Raw genomic sequence first — 19,735 nt, forward strand, 5'->3', positions numbered from 1 at the left:
AATTGTTCAGTTAGTAAGTACTTTAAAACAAATAAAATTATATTTGTAATAATATAATGTGAAAACGGAGTCTCTTATTTGTGATTAATAAGCTACCTTCGTGAAATATAGGTAAGAAACTGGGCATCCATAATGCCCTTTTGCCTACGATAGCTAAAAAATCTCTTTTACATCAAATTTTCCACAAATAGTATGTTTTAGCGTAAAATCGATATTCAGTGTCAGAAACTGATTAAAAAACATTTCTAACGATACCTCATTCATCCATGTATGATTAGACGTGTTGAGAAAAAGGGAAGTTCACTTGAGAAATAATTCATATAGTGATAGACTGAGTTGCTTTAGTCCACCAAATGAGCTCTCATGGTCCAATGAGCGGTGCTGTTCCCACCCGCAACTGCGAGAACCTCTGGTTTAGTGTTCAGAATTCTTAGATGGAGAGATTAGTGTTAATGAAAATTTGAGTCTAGCTTGGAGGCGTGAGCAGATACTCTAATGGCTTAGGAGCATGCGGAAACGGGGTTCGCGTTTCTGCAACAGATTTTCATTCGTCACGAAATCTTATTTGCACTGATTTTTACTTTTTAATCGTGTACCTACAAGCAAGTGGGTTTCCAAAGTATTTTAATCGTGAGGTAAGTACAAATATCGACTAACACTCAGAACACTCCATAGAACATAAATGATATCGGTTTGGAGCGACGAAGTGACGTCGTCACGGTCACGTCTTCTTCAACAGTAAATTCAAGTGAAGTGCAGTCATAACGAACACCACTCTAGTGGCTCTAGTGGTGTGCGAGAGCGACAGTTTCCAAATATCATCGGTCAGAATCGTTCTTTTTTTTTTTTTTTTTTTTTTTGCAGAAGCGAAGTCAGTAATAAAGTACACGAGTACAGTTGTACGTTTTCAGTATTATCCCTGAGCCTAACGTAAATATTAGATAAACATACACGCCAAAAATACCCAGTTTCGAGAGCAATTACAGATGTTTATTCCGTAAATTAATAAAGTAATGACATTTTCGATATGAGCTGTATCAAAATTAACATGACGTTAAATTGAATATTCATGCAGAAATTAATTTTCACAAATTCCGGCGATACAGTTCAAATAAGTAAAATACATCACATTATTTCATTCAAGCTACTGATCTTTTGTGCACAATATCTAAATAGGATGTAGCAAGGTGCTTCATTTTACACGGAACCTCTGCTAGACATATCATGTACGAGCCATTGATTTATCAGTGTGTGTGTGTGTGTGTGTGTGTGTGTGTGTGTGTGTGCGCGCGCGTTTCACAGAAATTATTAACTGTGTATTTCACAATCTTCGTTAGCTTTGAAGGCTTATAGGTATTATATGCTTTTCTGATGATAGTTTTAATTAGAAAATATACATTTCAGATTATCTTCTTTCTCTCACTTAAATTTCTTCACAACTGTCTTTTTGAGAGAAAGAACTATTCACGGGCAATAACTTTTTATGCAAGTCATTCAACAACATAAAGGAGCCATGTACACTGGATTATGAATAATAAACAGTCACCTTCGCTTCACAGATACCTGTTTCGGTTTTATAATTGAGTTTCATTTCGTATGTACTCTTTTCTCCAGGGTTTCTGTTGGCGCACGTTATGGTTGAGATGTTAAAAATAACATTAATAAGGAAAAATTTGTTTTTATCGGGAACTGTCTCTCATGAGTCTTTGAACACTCATTATATCATAACTTTGCTTCTGTCCCTTATCATCAATACCTTCCGTAATTCGAAAGAAAGAAACTGCCGACATTGTCCATTGAAAGGAGAACGACGAAGCACATGAATACACGATTCACGAATAACCTGTCTATACCCTCATCGTAATAACATGGAAATAAAGTGGTAGGTGAAATATCTCCACCATTCTTGTAAGACTGTTGCTGTATAGATTTCTCTATCAGCAGTTTGAGCTTTTTCTTCAATTCAGGACAATGAAATGTAATGTACAGCTGAATACCAGCAAGTGTGTGTGTGAGGGTGAGGGAGGATGTGTTGATGGTTTTAGAAGTATTAGAAATAATAATTGTATACAATTTGTAAATGAAACAATGAAACATACTATCACAGTCAAAGGGAGAATTTCTCGCCAAAAGAGCCCCATAGCATCAAACAGGGGCCTTGATATCAGAAATAAATTTAAGAATGTAAGTCTAATACGCAACACTCTGTAAAAGCGAATCATGGACTGTAGAAAAGTCGGAATAGAGGAGAATCGAAGCATCGGAGACGTATTGTTAAAGATGGATGCTGAAAGTTAAATAGGCAGATAACGTAAGAAAAGAGGAAGTTCTCCGCAGAATCCGAGAGTAAAGAAATATGTGGCAAATACGGAGTAGAAGAAGGGACATTACGATAGGAAATGTAGTAAGGCATCAAGAAATATCTTTCATGGTAATATAGGAAGCTGTAGAAAGCCAAAATTGTAGGAAAGACGGATATTTGAATTTCAGAGTATAGATAAAGATTTTTTAAAATTCTTTATTGCAACAACAATATGAATACTGCATTAACCCACCTCCTAATACATTAATGGGTCAAATTTTTATACAATAGTTTGCAGCAAATCTACTACTACAGGAAGTGTTAGCCAAGTCTATTGGCAAAAACTACTCATTATCACTAAGTCTACTTTAACCAGCTACTCCACTAGACAACACTACCTGTAGCACTACAGGTGTGCCAGAGAATACAAATCTACTTTGTCTGGCCGTGCCCACTGAGCCAACCCCAGTGGCATCCCCCTATCACCGGGCTGCCCCTGAGTTTAACTCGCTGCAGTTTACTACTCAATGATGCTGCAAAAAAATACTTCCTACTTAAATACTAACTAATTCTACAAGTCATAATCGGTGTGTGGTGTCGTATCCGGCTTGGTGACGCACCTTCCCCCTGTTCCAAGACGAGGCGGATCCCGACCGTCACAGCGATCGTCTAGTCCGCGTCCCAGCGGAATGGAGTAGGTGCGCGGAGTCTTTTGCTATCTGCTACTAATCATTGGTTTTCCCTACGGTAATGTCGCAAGGCCTTTGATGATATTTCGTTGGCGAGACTGTCAGTAAACCTGAAGGTACCATGGTCTCTAATCAGGTGGTGTGTGTCAGGATTCGGTAATTCTCGTCGTAATCTAGCAGCCACATCATCGAACAGGAGGCACTCATAAACCACTTGGTGTGGAGTGCCCTCCTCTGCACCACAGTCACACGAGGGAGTAGCCCTCTTCCCAAAATGGGAAAGATATGTCTGGTACGGTCCATGTCCCGTGAGGAAGTGCAGTAGCCCTCTGCTTGGCTTGAAGTGTTTGAGCTACAAGAGTTCCCTAACATTGGGTAACAGCTGATAAGTCCTGCATCCAGTTTCCTCGCTATTCCAATATTCCTGCCAAAGTTCTTACCCCCTTCTTTTGATGGCAAACTTGTCCTTGACATGAACTCGCAGAATTTCTACAGTTGTGTCAATTGTGCCCTTCTTGACTCAGTACCATGCTGCTTGTTCGCTTATCTTTATATTCAAGGGACAAAGTCCCATAGATACTAGCAAAGCTCCCCCCCCCCCCCCGACCCCCAGGAAATGTTCTTTAGGACTGGACTGAGCGCAGGAGCATATTTCGCTACACCCTCCTCATTGCCATGGCAGGCATGACCCTTGTGAGCCTGTGTGTCCATACTCCCGATCCATATCCCAGTGTGGAAGTCAGAACTGTGTTGTAGTATAACTTAATTATATCAGCTGGCAGGTGAAACCTTTTATGCCCTATCGCTATCAGATTGTTTAGTACCTCTAACGACTTCTGGGTCACCATGTCAATATACTGGACAAAACTCCACCTCTCATCAATGACTAAGCTGTCCAGGAGAGGCTCCATCTTTATGTCCCAAAAGAGTGGCCCCAAGACAGAGCTCTGTGGACACCCCTTTGTAATCCTTTAACCAACTCTCCCCCTAGTGGACGATAGCCAGACCTCCCTTCCCATACAATAGCTCCTAAGACAGCCAAATAGCGGCCATGGACACTTTTTCTCCCACAAGCAGGAGGAGAGTGAAGACCACCACAGATTGCCAGAGACGCCACTAATGTCTACCATGATGCCAATTGTGTGCTTGTGTGGGGATGATCCACAGACCTCGGCCGCCAGGGCAATTGCGTCAGACAGCGAGCGCCCTGATGTTAAAGAGCACTTGGTGCACTGTCAGTCTGTCTGTCAGAAACCAGCAGGTCTAACAAACAAATCTAAGATTTTACTTCCTTTGGGTATTCCTCATGGCCCTTATTGATAATGACTGCGTTGGCCTGCTTCCAGAAGGAGAGAAACGTCTTTAATCATTATGTATACTTGTCAGAGCTGTTACTAGTTGAGGAGCAAGGTACTGCACCACTTCCACACAACGCTGGCTGGTCCCAGAGCCTTTCATAGGGGCAGCCACTTCTTCCTCAGAGAACAGGTACACCTTGGTGTTGTTCTCATATTGACCTTGGTCTTCCTGCCCAATTAGGCACTGACCCTCTGTGTCCTCTCTCTCATTGTCATCAGGAACAGAGACCAGAAGAGGAGCTCAGCAGCTTCCTGCCAGAATCCCATCATCTGGTTCCTGTCCCTGACAGTGGACAGCACCATGGGTGACCGGACTTTTTCCCTTACAAGCTTGACGCCCCAGAGATCGACAGCCAGTTCGCCCAGCACATACTTATCCCAACATTGGAGCCATACTGCCCTCTGCTCTTTTTGAAATTGCCCCTTAGCTTCCCGATATACCTGTAGCCGTCACTGTCTTTCTTCCCAGACAACACTCCACTGGTCACTTCGCCCTCCAGACAGGCAGATGCGTCTGCCCTAGTTCAGCAGACCACGGAAGTGGAGAGGCTGCAGTGGCTCTCCTCCTGGTTGGTACGACAGCACTCACTGCCCTAGTAAGTGCACTCACCAGTTCCTCGACGTGTCTATCGACGTCTTCATCACCTTCCGGTCATGCTGGGACGTCAAACTCTCTTGTCAGGCGTTGACAATCGGCTATGTTGTAATTTAGCTGCACTTCCCAGCCTATGTCCCAGCGGCACTCACTATAAAAAGTGGAAAGGTGATTAGATTATGGTCGCTTGTGGTGACCCTGTCCCTTACAGTCCAATTTTTGACGTTTCACGCTATTTTCGGTTACATCAGCGTGCTGTCAATATTGGTTCAAATGCTTCAAATGGCTCTAAGCACTGTGGGACAACATCTGAGGTCATCAGTCCCCTAGACTTAGAACTACTTAAACCTAACTAACCTAAGGACATCACACACACCCATGCCAGAGGCAGGATTCGAACCTGCGACCGTAGCAGCTGCGCGGTTCCGGACTGAAGCGCCTAGAACTGCTCGGCCACAACGGCCGGCTTCAATATTGGTACCCTCACCCTCTCCACCGCTGTGGGTGGGTGGTTGGGGGAGGGGGGTTCTCCTGGCGTTTTGGCAATTAGGAACTGCAAAGCCATGATACTTTCTTCCAACCTCTCTCATACCAAGTGCCACTGTGCCAAAAGGGGGCTTCGGCGTTTATATGCGCCGTCACTACAATATAGATTGGAATATACAACATAGATTGGAATATATTCAACGGATAGTTGAAGAGGTTGGGTGTAAGTTTTGGTTTGAAATGAAAAGGTTGACAAATGAGAGGAAATCGTGGCGGACCTTATCATGCCAGTCAGAAGAGACGCACTGAATATGGAAACATGTAAATGAACGTAGAGCACCTGATGTTGGGCACAAGGCCGAAACCGATCGTGAGTTGAAAAAATCTATTGTGACGTAGCGTTTATTATCGTACACCCTATAAAGGAATGGTGATAGAGTTTAACAACGTACACTATGGATAGAAATACAGTCAGAAGACATGTAAAAAAAAGGACACCCTAACATCTTCCATGGCAAAAAAACAAACTATAGGGACTTGTGTAATGAATGCTAAAAGAATTCTGCACTTTGTTCTGATCAATCCACCAAACTGTTGCTATAACTAAATTAAATTTTTCTCGGTTTGTACCCGCACTGTCAATATACGGGGTGATCAAAAAGTCAGTATAAATTTGAAAACTTAATAAACCACGGAATAATGTAGATAGAGAGATAAAAATTGACACACATGCTTGGAATGACATGGGGTTTTATTAGAACCAAAAAAAAAACAAAGTTCACAAAAGGTCCGACAGATGGCGCTGGACAGCAAAACGTCAGTGACTGTGCATGACAATCGTGTATAAAAGGAGATGTAATGAGAGAGAGAATCAGAGGCGCCAGCAGTTGCAGCATTTTGACGTTACCTGAAAAGGCGCTTTCAGTGAAGCTGTATTATCAGAATGGGGAATGTCCTAGTTCAGCGTTACGATCCTATCGCCATAGGAAGGGGATTCGAACGGGTAAAGGTCCGTTCTCAAATGCAGCTGTGGCGAGAATGATTTCGAAGTTGGAAGCCACGGGTTGTTCAGACGATAGACGCTGTAATGGTCGACCGAGCACAAGGTGTAATGCTGCTGAGACAGTTCAGGAAGAAATGGAGACTGTAGCGGGTTCGTCTATGCACGGGGAAGTCAGCGCTCGTGCAGTCGCACGTCACACCGGTATTCCATACACTACTGTTTGGTTGGCACTTAGGCGTACCCTCCGATGCTATTCGTACAAAATCCATCGGCATCATGAACTGTCACCTGGCGATTTAGTGAAGCGGAGGGCATTTGCGGTGTGGGCGTTTCAAAAGATGGCGGAAGATGACTATTGGTTGAGTAACGTGTTGTGGATCGACGAAGCTCATTTCGCGCTCAGAGGGTCTGTCAACGCCCACAACTGCAGAATTTGGGCTACCGAAAATCCTAGAACTCTCGTGGAAACGCCATTGCACGACGAGAAAGTCACGGTATGGGTTGGATTTACCACATCTACCGTTATCGGGCCTTTTTTCTTCGAGGAAATGCGTGATTCTGGTTTTGTAACTGCTACCGTGACGGTTGAGAGGTACGCCGATATGTTACAGAATCGCTTCATCCCCAGCCTGGCTGATAAACACCTGCCGGAACGTACGATATTTATGCAGGATAGCGCTCCACCCCATATTGCAAGACGCGTGAAAGATCTCTTGCGCGCTTCGTTTGGTGATGATCGTGTGCTCAGCCGCCACTTTCTTCATGCTTGGCCTCCCAGGTCCCCAGACCTCAGTCCGTGCGATTATTGGCTTTCGGGTTACCTGAAGTCGCAAGTGTATCGTGATCGACCGACATCCCTAGGGATGCTGAAAGACAACATCCGACGCCAATGCCTCACCATAACTCCGGACATGCTTTACAGTGCTGTTCACATTATTCCTCGACTACAGCTGTTGTTGAGGAATGATGGTGGACATATTGAGCATTGCCTGTAAAGAACATCATCTTTGCTTTGTCTTACTTTGTTATGCTAATTATTGCTATTTTTATCACATGAAGCGCCATCTGTCGAACATTTTTTGAACTTTTGTATTTTTTTGGTTCTAATAAAACCCCATGCCATTCCAAGCATGTGTGTCAATTTGTACCTCCCTATCTACATTATTCCGTGATTTATTCAGTTTTCAAATTTATTCTGACTTTTTGATCACCCGGTATATAAAACTACCGACGTTTCTGTCCCTGTTGCAAGCGACCATCTTCAGGGTGTCGGTTGCAGCAGGGACCGAAACGGCGGTAGTTTTATGTATTTTGACAATGCGGTCACAAACTCAGAAAAATATTATTGGGTATGACAAAGGCCGCAGAAGCCTACGTTTATATGTTGCAATAATATATTTTCAGTCTGATACATAGCACGAATAGTCATTCGCATGAGTACACACCCCCAGACACGACAGACAGTAACTGACTGACAGTATATTGAAATCGGGACTCATTTCACCGGGCCTCGGCTATCCAGTCGTCTAGGGTCCAACCGACATAGTCACGAGCCCAGGTGAGGCACTGCAGGGTATGTCGTGCCGTTAGCAAAAGCACTCGCGTCGGTCGTCTTCTGCAATAGCCCGTTAACGCCAAACGGATACGTGCGTCGCACACATTGATTTCTGCGGTAATTTCAGGCAGTGTAGCTTGTCTGTTAGCACTGACAACTATACTCAAACGCCGATGCTCTCCATCGTTAAGTGAAAGCCATCGGCCACTGCGTTGTCCGCAGTGAGAGATAATGCCTGAAATTTGGTATTCCCGGCACACTCTTGACGCTTTGGGTCTCATAATATTGAATTCCTTAACGATTTCCGAATTGTAATCTCCCATATGTCTTGCTCCAACTAACATTCCGCGTATAAAGTTTGTTAATTCCTGTTGGGCGGCCATAATTACGCCTAAAATCTTTTCACATGGATCACCTGAGTACGAACGGTAGCTCCACCAATGCACTACCCTTTCGTGCCTTTTGTACGCTGTACTATTGCCATCTGTATATGTGCATATCTCTATCCATATCTCACGACTTTTACACCTCACTGTGTGGCAGTTTGATGTTAGCACTGGAGTCGTTATTTGGAAACTGGTACAACTTTGGAGTTGCAATTATTTCAGTATTTCACAAGGCAGCGGAGGAGCAAATATCGTTACAGTTAACATGAAATAAAAATCGGTGCTTAAAAATAGCCTTGCATTTTTGTGTGTAGCCCAAAAAACGCGTGTATCAACAAAAATAACGCCCATGCGGCGATGGTTGCATTTCTTTGAAAAATTTGCTCAATTTTGCCCAAATGGCAAAACACCGACCAGTCTGGTCAACCGGGGCGGTAGTCAATTATGAAAATTACTTCCGGTACGGAAAAATGAGTGTTTTGTGAAGAGCGGAAGGGATGCGTGATGACAGCACATTCTATAGTTCGTTCGTTTCCAAAAGATTTTTTCAGTGGGCTGCTTGAATTCCTCTCAGCCGACTGCGCCCTGCATTCCTCCCTCCTTCTTTGGTGCACGATCTATATACTCTCCTGTAATACTACAATAACTCAAGCTAGCAATTCCATGCACGCTTAAATCTTAAAAAAAAGCATGAGTTCGTGCGCTATCAAATGTTTATACATGCACAGTTAAAGGAAAACACGCAATGCCAGAGTTCAGTCTGTTGTTGTGATGCATTCTACTCTATTTTAAAACAATGTGCAGCTAGTAGTTTTTACATATTCTCCACCGACTTAGGGTAGATCTGCGTGCCGAGCAGCAGTCCCTGGATTTGGCAGGAGAGGTGGTCTGAATGCATCCTCTGGCAACTTTAAACATGGTTTTCTGTGATTTCCCATTTTCAATTTACCCAAATGCCGAAGTTAGTGCGCCACAGCCAGTTCCTTCCTAATATCTTTCTTTCCTGGCAGTTTCCAATTTAATTAAAGATGCAGTCATTCTGCTTAAATGTAAAGGGCTGCATCGAAGGCGAGCATCTCTTCGGAGACTCCCGGTACTAAAATCCATATGATAAATAAATAATAATCCAAATTCTCCTCGTTTAGGCTCACGTATTTCTCTGCCGGGACGTTCTTGAATCCAAAAAATGGTCATTCTTACGCTGCAGGAACTGACAGATGCATACTTAAATGACGAAATTTGAACAGGTATAAGGCTGAATAATTCCAGATTCTTTGCATTTTCGCCACCAGAAATTGTTCTAGCCAGTCTGTCTTTAGTCCAAAAGCTCTGTCGGCAAATCACTGTGTCTCAAGAAATTAAAGCTCGTCCTTTTGTGCCCACTTCCTCAGCCCAAATCCAGATTGAAAGAAGAAGAGTATAAAATGGTCTAGGAAGCTGAAGGGAGATTGGAGCATGACTGCTTCTTAGTGGTTTGCCAAGGTACAGCACTGCTACATACCGAGATTATATCTCCGCTCGGTGCAAACTCTAAGATAATTGGCGAAAAACATGTTTTATCGTTTTTTATTGGAATTTTCAGTATAAATGAAAAACATGAGTCTTTGTTAGGTCATCTTTAACTAATCGGACCCGTCCCCCCCCCCCCCCCCCAAACCCGCGCTCCCTTTGACAAAATCCAGCTGCGTCCTTAAAAGAGGGTAGAGAAGATGCTGAAAACATCGACCGCCCTGGGCGATCTAGCACATCAATTACTGACGACAAATGAAATAAATAAAGAAAATGGTTCTGAAAAATCACCAAATTACCATCAGAGAGGTTGCTGATGATGTAGACATATCCTTTAGCTGATAAGAAGCAATTTCTTCGTATGTTTTGGGCATGAAACGTATACCAGCAAAGTTTGTTCCGATATCGACGCCGAATAGACTTCGCTGAGGAACTGCTGAATGAAGTCGACAACGATCCAAAAGTTCTAAATAAGTTCTAACAGGTGACGAAACATGACTGTACGAGTATCTCATCGACACTAAAGCCCAGTCGTCCCAATGGAAACTATCTGAAGAGCCAAAACCGAAAAAATTACAAGTTCGATAACACGCGAAGGTTATTCTCACTGTTCTCTTCGTTTACAATGGGATAGTGTCTCGTGAGATCCCACCTTATAGTCGTACGATCAGTAAGGAATATTACCTGGAAGTGACGGGCCGTCTGCGTGAAACAGTTCACAGAAAATGATCAAAATTGTGGGAGAAACACTCGTGGACACTGCATCACGATAATGTGCCCGTTCACACATCAATGCTTGTTCGTGATTTTTTGGTAAAAAACAAATACGTCAATTGTATCAGCCGCCGTGTTCGCCTGAAATGAGCCCCTGAGACTTCTATCTATTCTCGTGCCTGAAGAGAACCATCAAAAGAGGTCGGTTTGCCACCACTGCTGAGAGAGAAACAGAATCCCTGAAGGACCTGAACTCCATAACGAAAAGTGAGTTCCAGAAGTGCTCCCGAAATTGGAAAAAAGCGCTGGCACAAGTGTATTATATCCGAGGGGACTTACTTTCAAGAGCATGAAATTGATGTTGATGAGTAAATAAAGATTTTTTTTAGGAAAAACAAAAATTCCCAACACTTTTTGATCGCACCTTATATAACATATATTTTTCCTCTAAGCTTCATGAATGTTTCCTGAAAGACTTGTTACACCTTATGTCAGCAGCACAACTTCACCGCACGCAACTATACGGACGCAAATCTAATGAATTACGAGTCAAAATGCTTCCACCTTTCTAGTTCTAAGTAGGGATGATGGTTTTCACTGAAACATCCGGTTTCGGCTACACCGGCAGTTTAACCGGACTGTTAAATAGAATAACCGGTTTGCGAAATAACTGATTTTCGATTTTTCATTATCAATATTTCATATAATAAACATAGAAATATAACAAAGATTGGAAATTTTTGACTCCCTCAGTTTCAAGATAAATACAATCCAAATATTAAAATAACTAGACAAATAAAAGAAATTAGTCCGTTCACAGTTCACTGCTTTTCTCTAAAAGTGATAGGTGCATGTACACTCAATTCTTAGCTATGGAATTCTTTTTTGGAGAACAAACTCACAATATATGAATACAATTTTCAAACTCCAAAAAAAGAGCCGTAACAATAATAACGAAAAATATTAGTCGAGCTCATTATAAAGATCTGTTCAGAACACTGGGGATTTTAACTGCTCCATGCGAATACATTTACCAGGAAGTTGTACACATCAAAACTAACATTGGTAATTACTGCACAAACAGCTCTGTCCATGAACATGCAACAAGAGAGACTAAACTTACATTATCAAGAAAAAATAAATATAAAACTCAAAACAGCATTTCCTACCAAGGAATAAAACTGTACAATAAATTACCAGAAGGGATTAAAGAAATTGCAAAAATACACTTACTTAAAAGGGCAGCTAAAAAGTACCTGTTATGCAATACATTTTATACATTGAAGTATTACTTAGCTAAGACAGAGTAGGGGTTTGATAAAAAATGTTATATAGATAAATAATAATAATAATAATAACATCTTCACTTTATGTTTCTTTCCTTCTTTTTTTTTCCTTTCTAGAAATACTTACCCACAAGCTATGCATGACTCAGTACTAACACCTCTTCCTCTTTCTGAGCTCAACATCTCACTCATTATGGAGGGTTGCTGACTCAGTTTTTCAGGATAGCAAATGGGAAGTTACGGTACAGAAAATGGCCCAGAGATCGCCAGTGTGTGTGTGTGTGGGGGGGGGGGGGGGGGGGGTGTAGTGAGTGAAGTGTTATGAAGCAATGTGTGTATAATGTATAATGTTTGCAGTGACTGATTGTGAGATATGAGTGAACAATGTGGTATCATATTATTTAATAAGTCATTTGTAAAAAAAGTATTGTATACCAGGAGTAAATCTAATGATTGGCTCTAACTAGTTAGCTTATTTTAAATTGTTCTAAATTTGTAAATACTTTGACATGTCCTGTATCCTTCTAAAAAGAGATCTACGGATGAATAAAACTACTAGTACTACTTCCTGGTAGATTAAAACATTGCGCCGGATCAGGATCCAATTTTGAATCTCGCTGCAGAACACAATTATTATCTGCACTTTTCATACTTTTTATGTTCATTCGTTCGTTTTTAATAGCTACAGGCAGACTGTGTTGCCACTGACGACAGATAAGCACTTTGTTTTTACTGAAAACTATGAATGACTTGTTTTTTCTCCTTACATGATGTCGCACGTTTGTTGTGGCTCAGCACGTTCTTAATCTTTTAAAGCAAATGGAGCATTATACTTCACTGATGCCGCACTTCGTAAAATTCTTCCGGAGCACGGACGGTGCCAATCTGTAATACACCTACTGTCCAAAGACAGTAGCAAGAGACCACCATATAGACCAGATGGAGCAAGTCTCGGACACTGCATGTGCATGTGTAGGCCTACCATCCCATATGCCGCGCCATATGATAACAGGTACATTATTGTCTCATCAAAGCTGTACCAATTTTTATGCCATGTGCTTGTTGCTCATTTCTGTCAGCAGTGTTAATAACATAGTACTGATCACTTTTCCCATTTATTCTAATAATGCAACGTTTAAAAACAACGGAAATTTTACGAAAAAAATTACTCGTTTTCTAAAAAATGTTTATTGAAAAACGAAAAATTTTAGCACTGCTGCTATGGACACTTGATATTTCGGGTTTTTACCCAGTTATTAATAAAAAAATTTAAAAATTGTTATAGCCGAGACCAAGGAAATACCGAAAAACGCCGGTTATTCAGACGTTAAATTCCGGTATCGCTTACAACCGGTCGGTTTTTCCTATACCTAGCCGTAAGTGGCGTCCATTATTAACGATATGTCGTTGGGAGATTCTCCACCAATGCTCCGCACGCGCATAAAAAGTGATGCCCTCTTTTGAGTAGTGGTGCAAATTTTCGCCAGCGAAACGACCACTTCCTTTCCGAGGCGGACTTGCCCGGTATCCGCGGATCTAGGTCACCTCCCGGCCGCAGCGGAACTATTCTTTCCGCGTCACTCTCTCCAGAGGGTGAGCGGGAGGCCGGTACAGTTACGAGAGTCACTACTAAAGGGGAACTTCCAGACCAGCGTTCGAGAATTGTCGAGCGAACACGGGCGGCTAGGAACCATGGCTGGGTTGTCGCTGAAGAAATCTGCGGTGCTGGTGGTAATGGCGGCGGCTGTGGCGCTCGCCATCCCCACGGAAGACAAGAAGGCGGCGACGGACAGCTCCCAGAGCGGCGTCACCCTGCCGTTCAGCACCTCTGGCGACAACTCCAGGACTTTCATCAACGTTCCCACGTGTAAGTTCCGCATCTCTGCTCGCTACTGTGCTACAGCCTCCACAGTGTAATGCATAACGACACGACACTATCTGGTGCGGAAGTCGTTAGCGTTTGACAGCTGGAGCGACACTAGTGCTAGAAAGTAGCCAGTCATATGCGTTGTAAGCTTTAATGTTTGTTTTTAATTATTTTCCATTTAATTAACGAAGTATTTTTTGCGTTCTGTGCGTTAGTAAATTACCAAGAGACCTGAACTATCATGAAATACACATAAAAACAGCCGAATCATACTGATTCAACGACATAGACGGCCGAAGTGTCCGGGCGGTTCTAGACGCTACAGTCTGGAACCGCGTGACCGCTACGGTCGCAGGTTCGAATCCTGCCTCGGGCATGGATGTGTGTGATATCCTTAGGTTAGTTAGGTTTAAGTAGTTCTAAGTTCAAGGGGACTGATGACCTCAGAAGTTAAGTCCCATAGTGCTCAGAGCCATTTTACAACGACATAAGCTACAACCTAACCGTGAAGATATACTTTCGAATTAAGTGTATATTTGCGGCTTATTCCACTGAAAGCAAAAGAATATAAACACATATTTTATTCACGAAAAGCTTATGTCTCTGCTGTTGTCTGCTGATATTTTCATAGGCACTTTTCTCGATACTTAAAATTTTTAAACGTCTCTCGACTTCCTAATACAGGAATATTTTTGTAAATGTAATTACTTTGCTTCAAAAGCGAATCTGTTGAAGATTTTGTAAATGTAATTGCTTTTGTTTCAAAAGCGAATGTGTTGAAGATTCTTCCCGTTTATGGTTCGGATTTAGCAACAATTGAAGACATGCGCGAAAAAACAGGCCAAACCTCAATTGTAAAAATTTAGAGATCAGTGCTGCCATCTGTTGTTGGGTACGTGAACTATCAAAATTGACATCGGTCTCATCTCTGAATATAACATTAGGATATGTAGGGGTGATACTAATGTCAGTTTTTATAGGTCCCACACCCAGCAACTGATGGCAATACTTATCGCTTAAGTTCTTACAGTTGAGGGTTAGGCCGTTTTCCCGTGCAGCTCTTAAACTGTGGAAATGGTTTCTCCTGTGTCGGGAAAGTGTTTTACTGCTTTTGACGATTTATTATCACATCTGGTTTCCCTTTAAGCTACACGTATGGGCGTTTATATGATACGTTAAACAATGTAGGTCTTATATTCCATATAGGTTTCCTACAGTCCACATTCACTGATTTTGCTGGAAGTGTAGTAAAGAAAACTCCGCTTTGTTGGCTAGATACACAACGTCTTTCACAAAAGGACAGATCTTTTGGTGTTTAAAGGAAAACGACGTTATTCAATAAATACCTGTACATTACAAGTAAACAGTAAGTGAACTGTCCTGTAATGTACCTTTTCATATCTCTCAGGGTTCTTAGGAAATAAAAGAATGACAAATGCGGTAACATTTTTTAGTTACTGTCGATTTTTATTGCTCTCTATATCCTATGTTACAAATGAATATAAACGTTAGTATTCGCACCTATCCGGTATCGTATTGAGAAGTGTCACTTGCTGGCCTCTTGGGACGAGACGGAGTGTTATGTTAGACTGTGGTGGCTCCGTGGTTCCTCTTGCTGAATTTGCGTAGCTTTGAAAATCGTCTGAGCATCACAAATCAATCGTAGACAACGAACGTATGCCACTGATTACCATTGTTTTTCGTGTCTCGCGGAAAGGTTAGAATAATTCATTTAATTTTTATTCATTTTGTAGAGACGTTGATAAAACTGGATAAATGTAAGGCCGTAACACCTTCCTAAGGTATGGGAGAGCCGGTCGGTGTGACCTAGCGGTTCTAGGCGCTGCAGTCTGGAACCGCGAGACCGCTACGGTCGCAGGTTCGAATCCTGCCTCGGGCATGGATGTGTGTGGTGTCCTTAGGTTAGTTAGGTTTAACTAGTTCTAAGTTCTAGGGGACTAATGACCTCAGAAGTTGAGTCCCATAGTGCTCAGAGCCATTTGAACCATTTGAAACTTGTCCGGAAATATTTTTATACAAAGTGACGTAGCGATGAAGTATGATGCTTCATTTGCTTTCAGAGATTAAAGATTTATCTGACGTTTCTATGAAATACTAAAAGAAGAAAGAAATTATGATAACAGTAACAAATTAAAAACTTAACAATAGTTCACTGATAGTACTCAATAACAATAGAAAGCAGCTGATCCTCTGCCTATGTGTACATAGTACACCTTTATCTGCTTGTATCACTTGGAAAAGGACAAGTTAACACGAAAAACAGAGTTCTTCAACCTCGGTTTTCACCCTCTAGCACAGACTATTCGTAAAGCCTAAAGAGTGATATGATTCCCGGTCCCAACACCATTAGTGAAGAGAGTTTCAAAACATTACAATCAATAGGAGAAAACTGGTGACTTTTGTAGAATTTAACCACTTATCACTTTTCAAGAAAAGCGAATTGGTTTCTCGTCCAGCTGTTCGCAAGACTTAGCTCCGAGTGACTTCTTCCTGTTCCCTAACTTGAAAGTGTGGTTAACTGGAATGAAACTTCCAGTCAACAAGTATTTTACAGAGTTTGACAGAACCTACTTTTTTAGGTGGGATAAAAAAAGCCGGAGCATCGCTGGATGAAGTGTGTATCCCTCAAAGGAAACTATGTTGAGAAATAAAGATTTATCAAACCATACTTGTGGGTGTCCGTATTAAACATATAATAACATAAAATTTAATATCTTGTGTATGCGATAGACAACAGCGCGTACAAATTTTAAAAAGTGCGTGACACTATGCTATCCGTAGTAACGTTATTTTGTTTTGCTACCGGTTTCGGTTCCGAACCATCACCAACATGCTTTAACATAAGTTACAGTGAATGTTAGGAATCCGATAAAACATCAAATCTTCGACATCGCTGCGGCCGGAGAAAGATCCTGCAAGAACGGGGCCAATGACGACTGTAGAGAATCGTTCAACGTGACAGAAGTGCAGCCCTTTGCTCAAATTGCTGCAGGTTTCAGTGGTGGGCCATCAACAAGTGTCAGCGTGCGAACCACTCAACGAAACACCATCGATATGAGCTTTCCGGGCCGGAGGCCCACTCATGTACCCTTGATGACGGCACGACAGAAAGCTTTACGCCTCGCACTTATCACCTGTTGTCCTTGTGTCTGTATACCATCATATTTTTTATCTTGTTACAATTTTTGCTTCTATATTACCTTGGCAATTATGGTTCCCTGCGATACATCACTTTTTGTCCTTATGTCAGTATGCTACCTTATCTTTATCTTGCTACAATTTTTGATTTTATATTTGGTTTCCTGGGGTAACTTATGTTACAGCTTGTATGACACGTTATACATTTTTGATAATGTTCCAGCCATTGATAATGGTTCAGAAATAAAATCAATAGCAAAATAAAATTACATTACTACAGACACCACAGCGTTGTGTATATTTTAAAATAGCATGTTTTAACTTGAGAAGTAACTGAGATATTGACTGTATGTTTCTATAAGTAAACTAAAATGTTTTTTGCACATCTAACACATCTCTATATGCACACCATTAGTGCTGCGACAACGTCTAATCGCCCGCATCTCGTGGTCGTGCGGTAGCGTTCTCGCTTCCCACGCCCGGGTTCCCGGGTTCGATTCCCGGCGGGGTCAGGGATTTTCTCTGCCTCGTGATGGCTGGGTGTTGTGTGCTGTCCTTAGGTTAGTTAGGTTTAAGTAGTTCTAAGTTCTAGGGGACTGATGACCATAGATGTTAAGTCCCATAGTGCGCAGAGCCATTTGAACCATTTTGAACAACGTCTAATCTCTATTCCACTTCTTGCGGTACTGCAAGCCTAATATTCGCGTTAACTGTAAGTAAGTGATCGCGTAGATCTGGTGGATCACGAACTGTCTCTGGTACACTTGATTCCTGATATACCCCCACAGAAAAAAGTAGAGTGGCGTAATGTCTGGGCTTCTACGGAGCCAAACAATCGATGGACTGCCTCTCCCAGTCCAACGGTCTGACAACTGATGGTCCAAGAAATCCCACACAATGTTCGAAAAATGGGATGTGTCGCCATCATGTAGAAATATCGCTAGGAAGTTGCGGCACAGCATACAGCTCCAAGGTGTCTACATATGTTGTTGCATTAACTGCAGGCTCCGAGAAGTAGAATGATATTAGAGCCCTGTCCTTCAACAAGCCATACCAGACATTCACTTTCGGATAGTCACGGTCGCACGCTATCACAACTTAGGGGAGGGGTTTCAGTTCTCCAATTGTGCTTGTTTACCGTGCCGGAAGCGTGGAATGCAGTCCGAGAAAAAGGCGAAATCGAGGAATGTCTCCTGTTCATTCATTTTTGCCAGAGTTGTCTCCGATAATGCCTTCCGTAGCGGACTGTTCTCAGGCTAGATTTTGATGACGAAGCTGCAGTTTGTACTCCTCTAGGCGCAACCTTTTATGGAGGACATAGTATACTGTCGAAAGAAGCAACTGTAACTCCCTAATGGCCTGCCAGATTGTCTTGCGAGTGCTCCGCTGGAAGGACGTACGGGTTAATTCAACAGTAGCCTCTGGAATTGCGTGCGTGGCGTGCTGGTTCTACATCGAAAGCAAGCTACCAGTTTCCCGAAGCCGCTTGTCCCATTTCTTCATTCTTACGTAAGTGGGAACATCGTCAGTTCGTGGCAGTCCACACTCACGTAGAAAACGACGTTGTACCAGTGTAAAAGAATTCAGCTCCACGGAAGAAAGCACATGGTGCATTCTGCTGTGGAGTCCACATGGCTACCGAAGCGCGTTTACGTGATAAAGCAGCCACCTGCATGTGCAAGCGTTATCACTGCCGCAAACACCGAAAACATCGTGAGTTACCACACTCGTAGGAGCAAACCGCCAATAAATACCTCGATTACGCCTGTAGTTATTATATTTTATATTGTTTTTATAGTATGTTTATATTATATTATTTATTATATTATTTCATTTTATATTAATATATGTATAAGCCAGACACCCTGTATTTTGATGCAGTCTTCTCGAGAAGTGATTTCTTTTTCTCTCTCGGTAAGATAAAAGCGGTTTTGAAACGTTTTGTCAAATTACTTGCCGGACGATAAAAACAGACATCACAGGATTGCACTAGCGGAGTGCATTTGGGGGAAATCACTTTAATACTGCATGTTGCCAGTCCTTCAACATCTTGAAATAAATCTGGACATATAAGTGGTTTGTTTGTCTTCACCACAAGACATTTAAGAGACGAAATTTGCTTCCTGCCCGTAGAGCTTCATCACAGCAGTCAAAACAGTTTTGCATATCGCTGTTGTAAGTTTCCCGGATTTTGCCGAAGTACTAACAGCAGTCCTTTATTTTGCCGCCTATTCATCCAGCGTTTCTTGAATCGCCGGTCCCAAACAGCCCGACTTTCTTCTAGGCACACGTAGACGGTAGGCAATTACTTTCCAGAAAGGGTCATAACATATTCCGCTGTATACGAACGGGTTATTTTCTTCAGACTTTTACATCTACATTTATTCTCCGCAAGCCACCCAACGGTGTGTGGCGGAGGGCACTTTACGTGCCACCGCCATTACCTCCCTTTCCTGTTCCAGTCGCGTATGGTTCGCGGGAAGAACGACTGCTGGAAAGCCTCCGTGCGCGCACGAATCTCTCTCTCTCTAATTTTACATTCGTGACCTCCTCGGGAGGTATAAGTAGGGGGAAGCAATATATTCGATACCTCATCCAGAAACGCACGCTCTCGAAACCTGGACAGCAAGCTACACCGCGATGCAGAGCGCCTCTCTTGCAGACTCTGCCACTTGAGTTTTCTAAACATCTCCGTAACGCTATCACGCTTACCAAATAACCCTGTGACGAAACGCGCCGCTCTTCTTTGGATCTTCTCCATCTCCTCTGTCAACCCTATCTGGTACGTACCCCACACTTATGAGCAATACTCGAGTATAGGTCGAA

Source organism: Schistocerca cancellata, chromosome 1 (assembly GCF_023864275.1).
Source record: "Schistocerca cancellata isolate TAMUIC-IGC-003103 chromosome 1, iqSchCanc2.1, whole genome shotgun sequence".
NCBI classification, from domain to species: domain Eukaryota; kingdom Metazoa; phylum Arthropoda; class Insecta; order Orthoptera; family Acrididae; genus Schistocerca; species Schistocerca cancellata.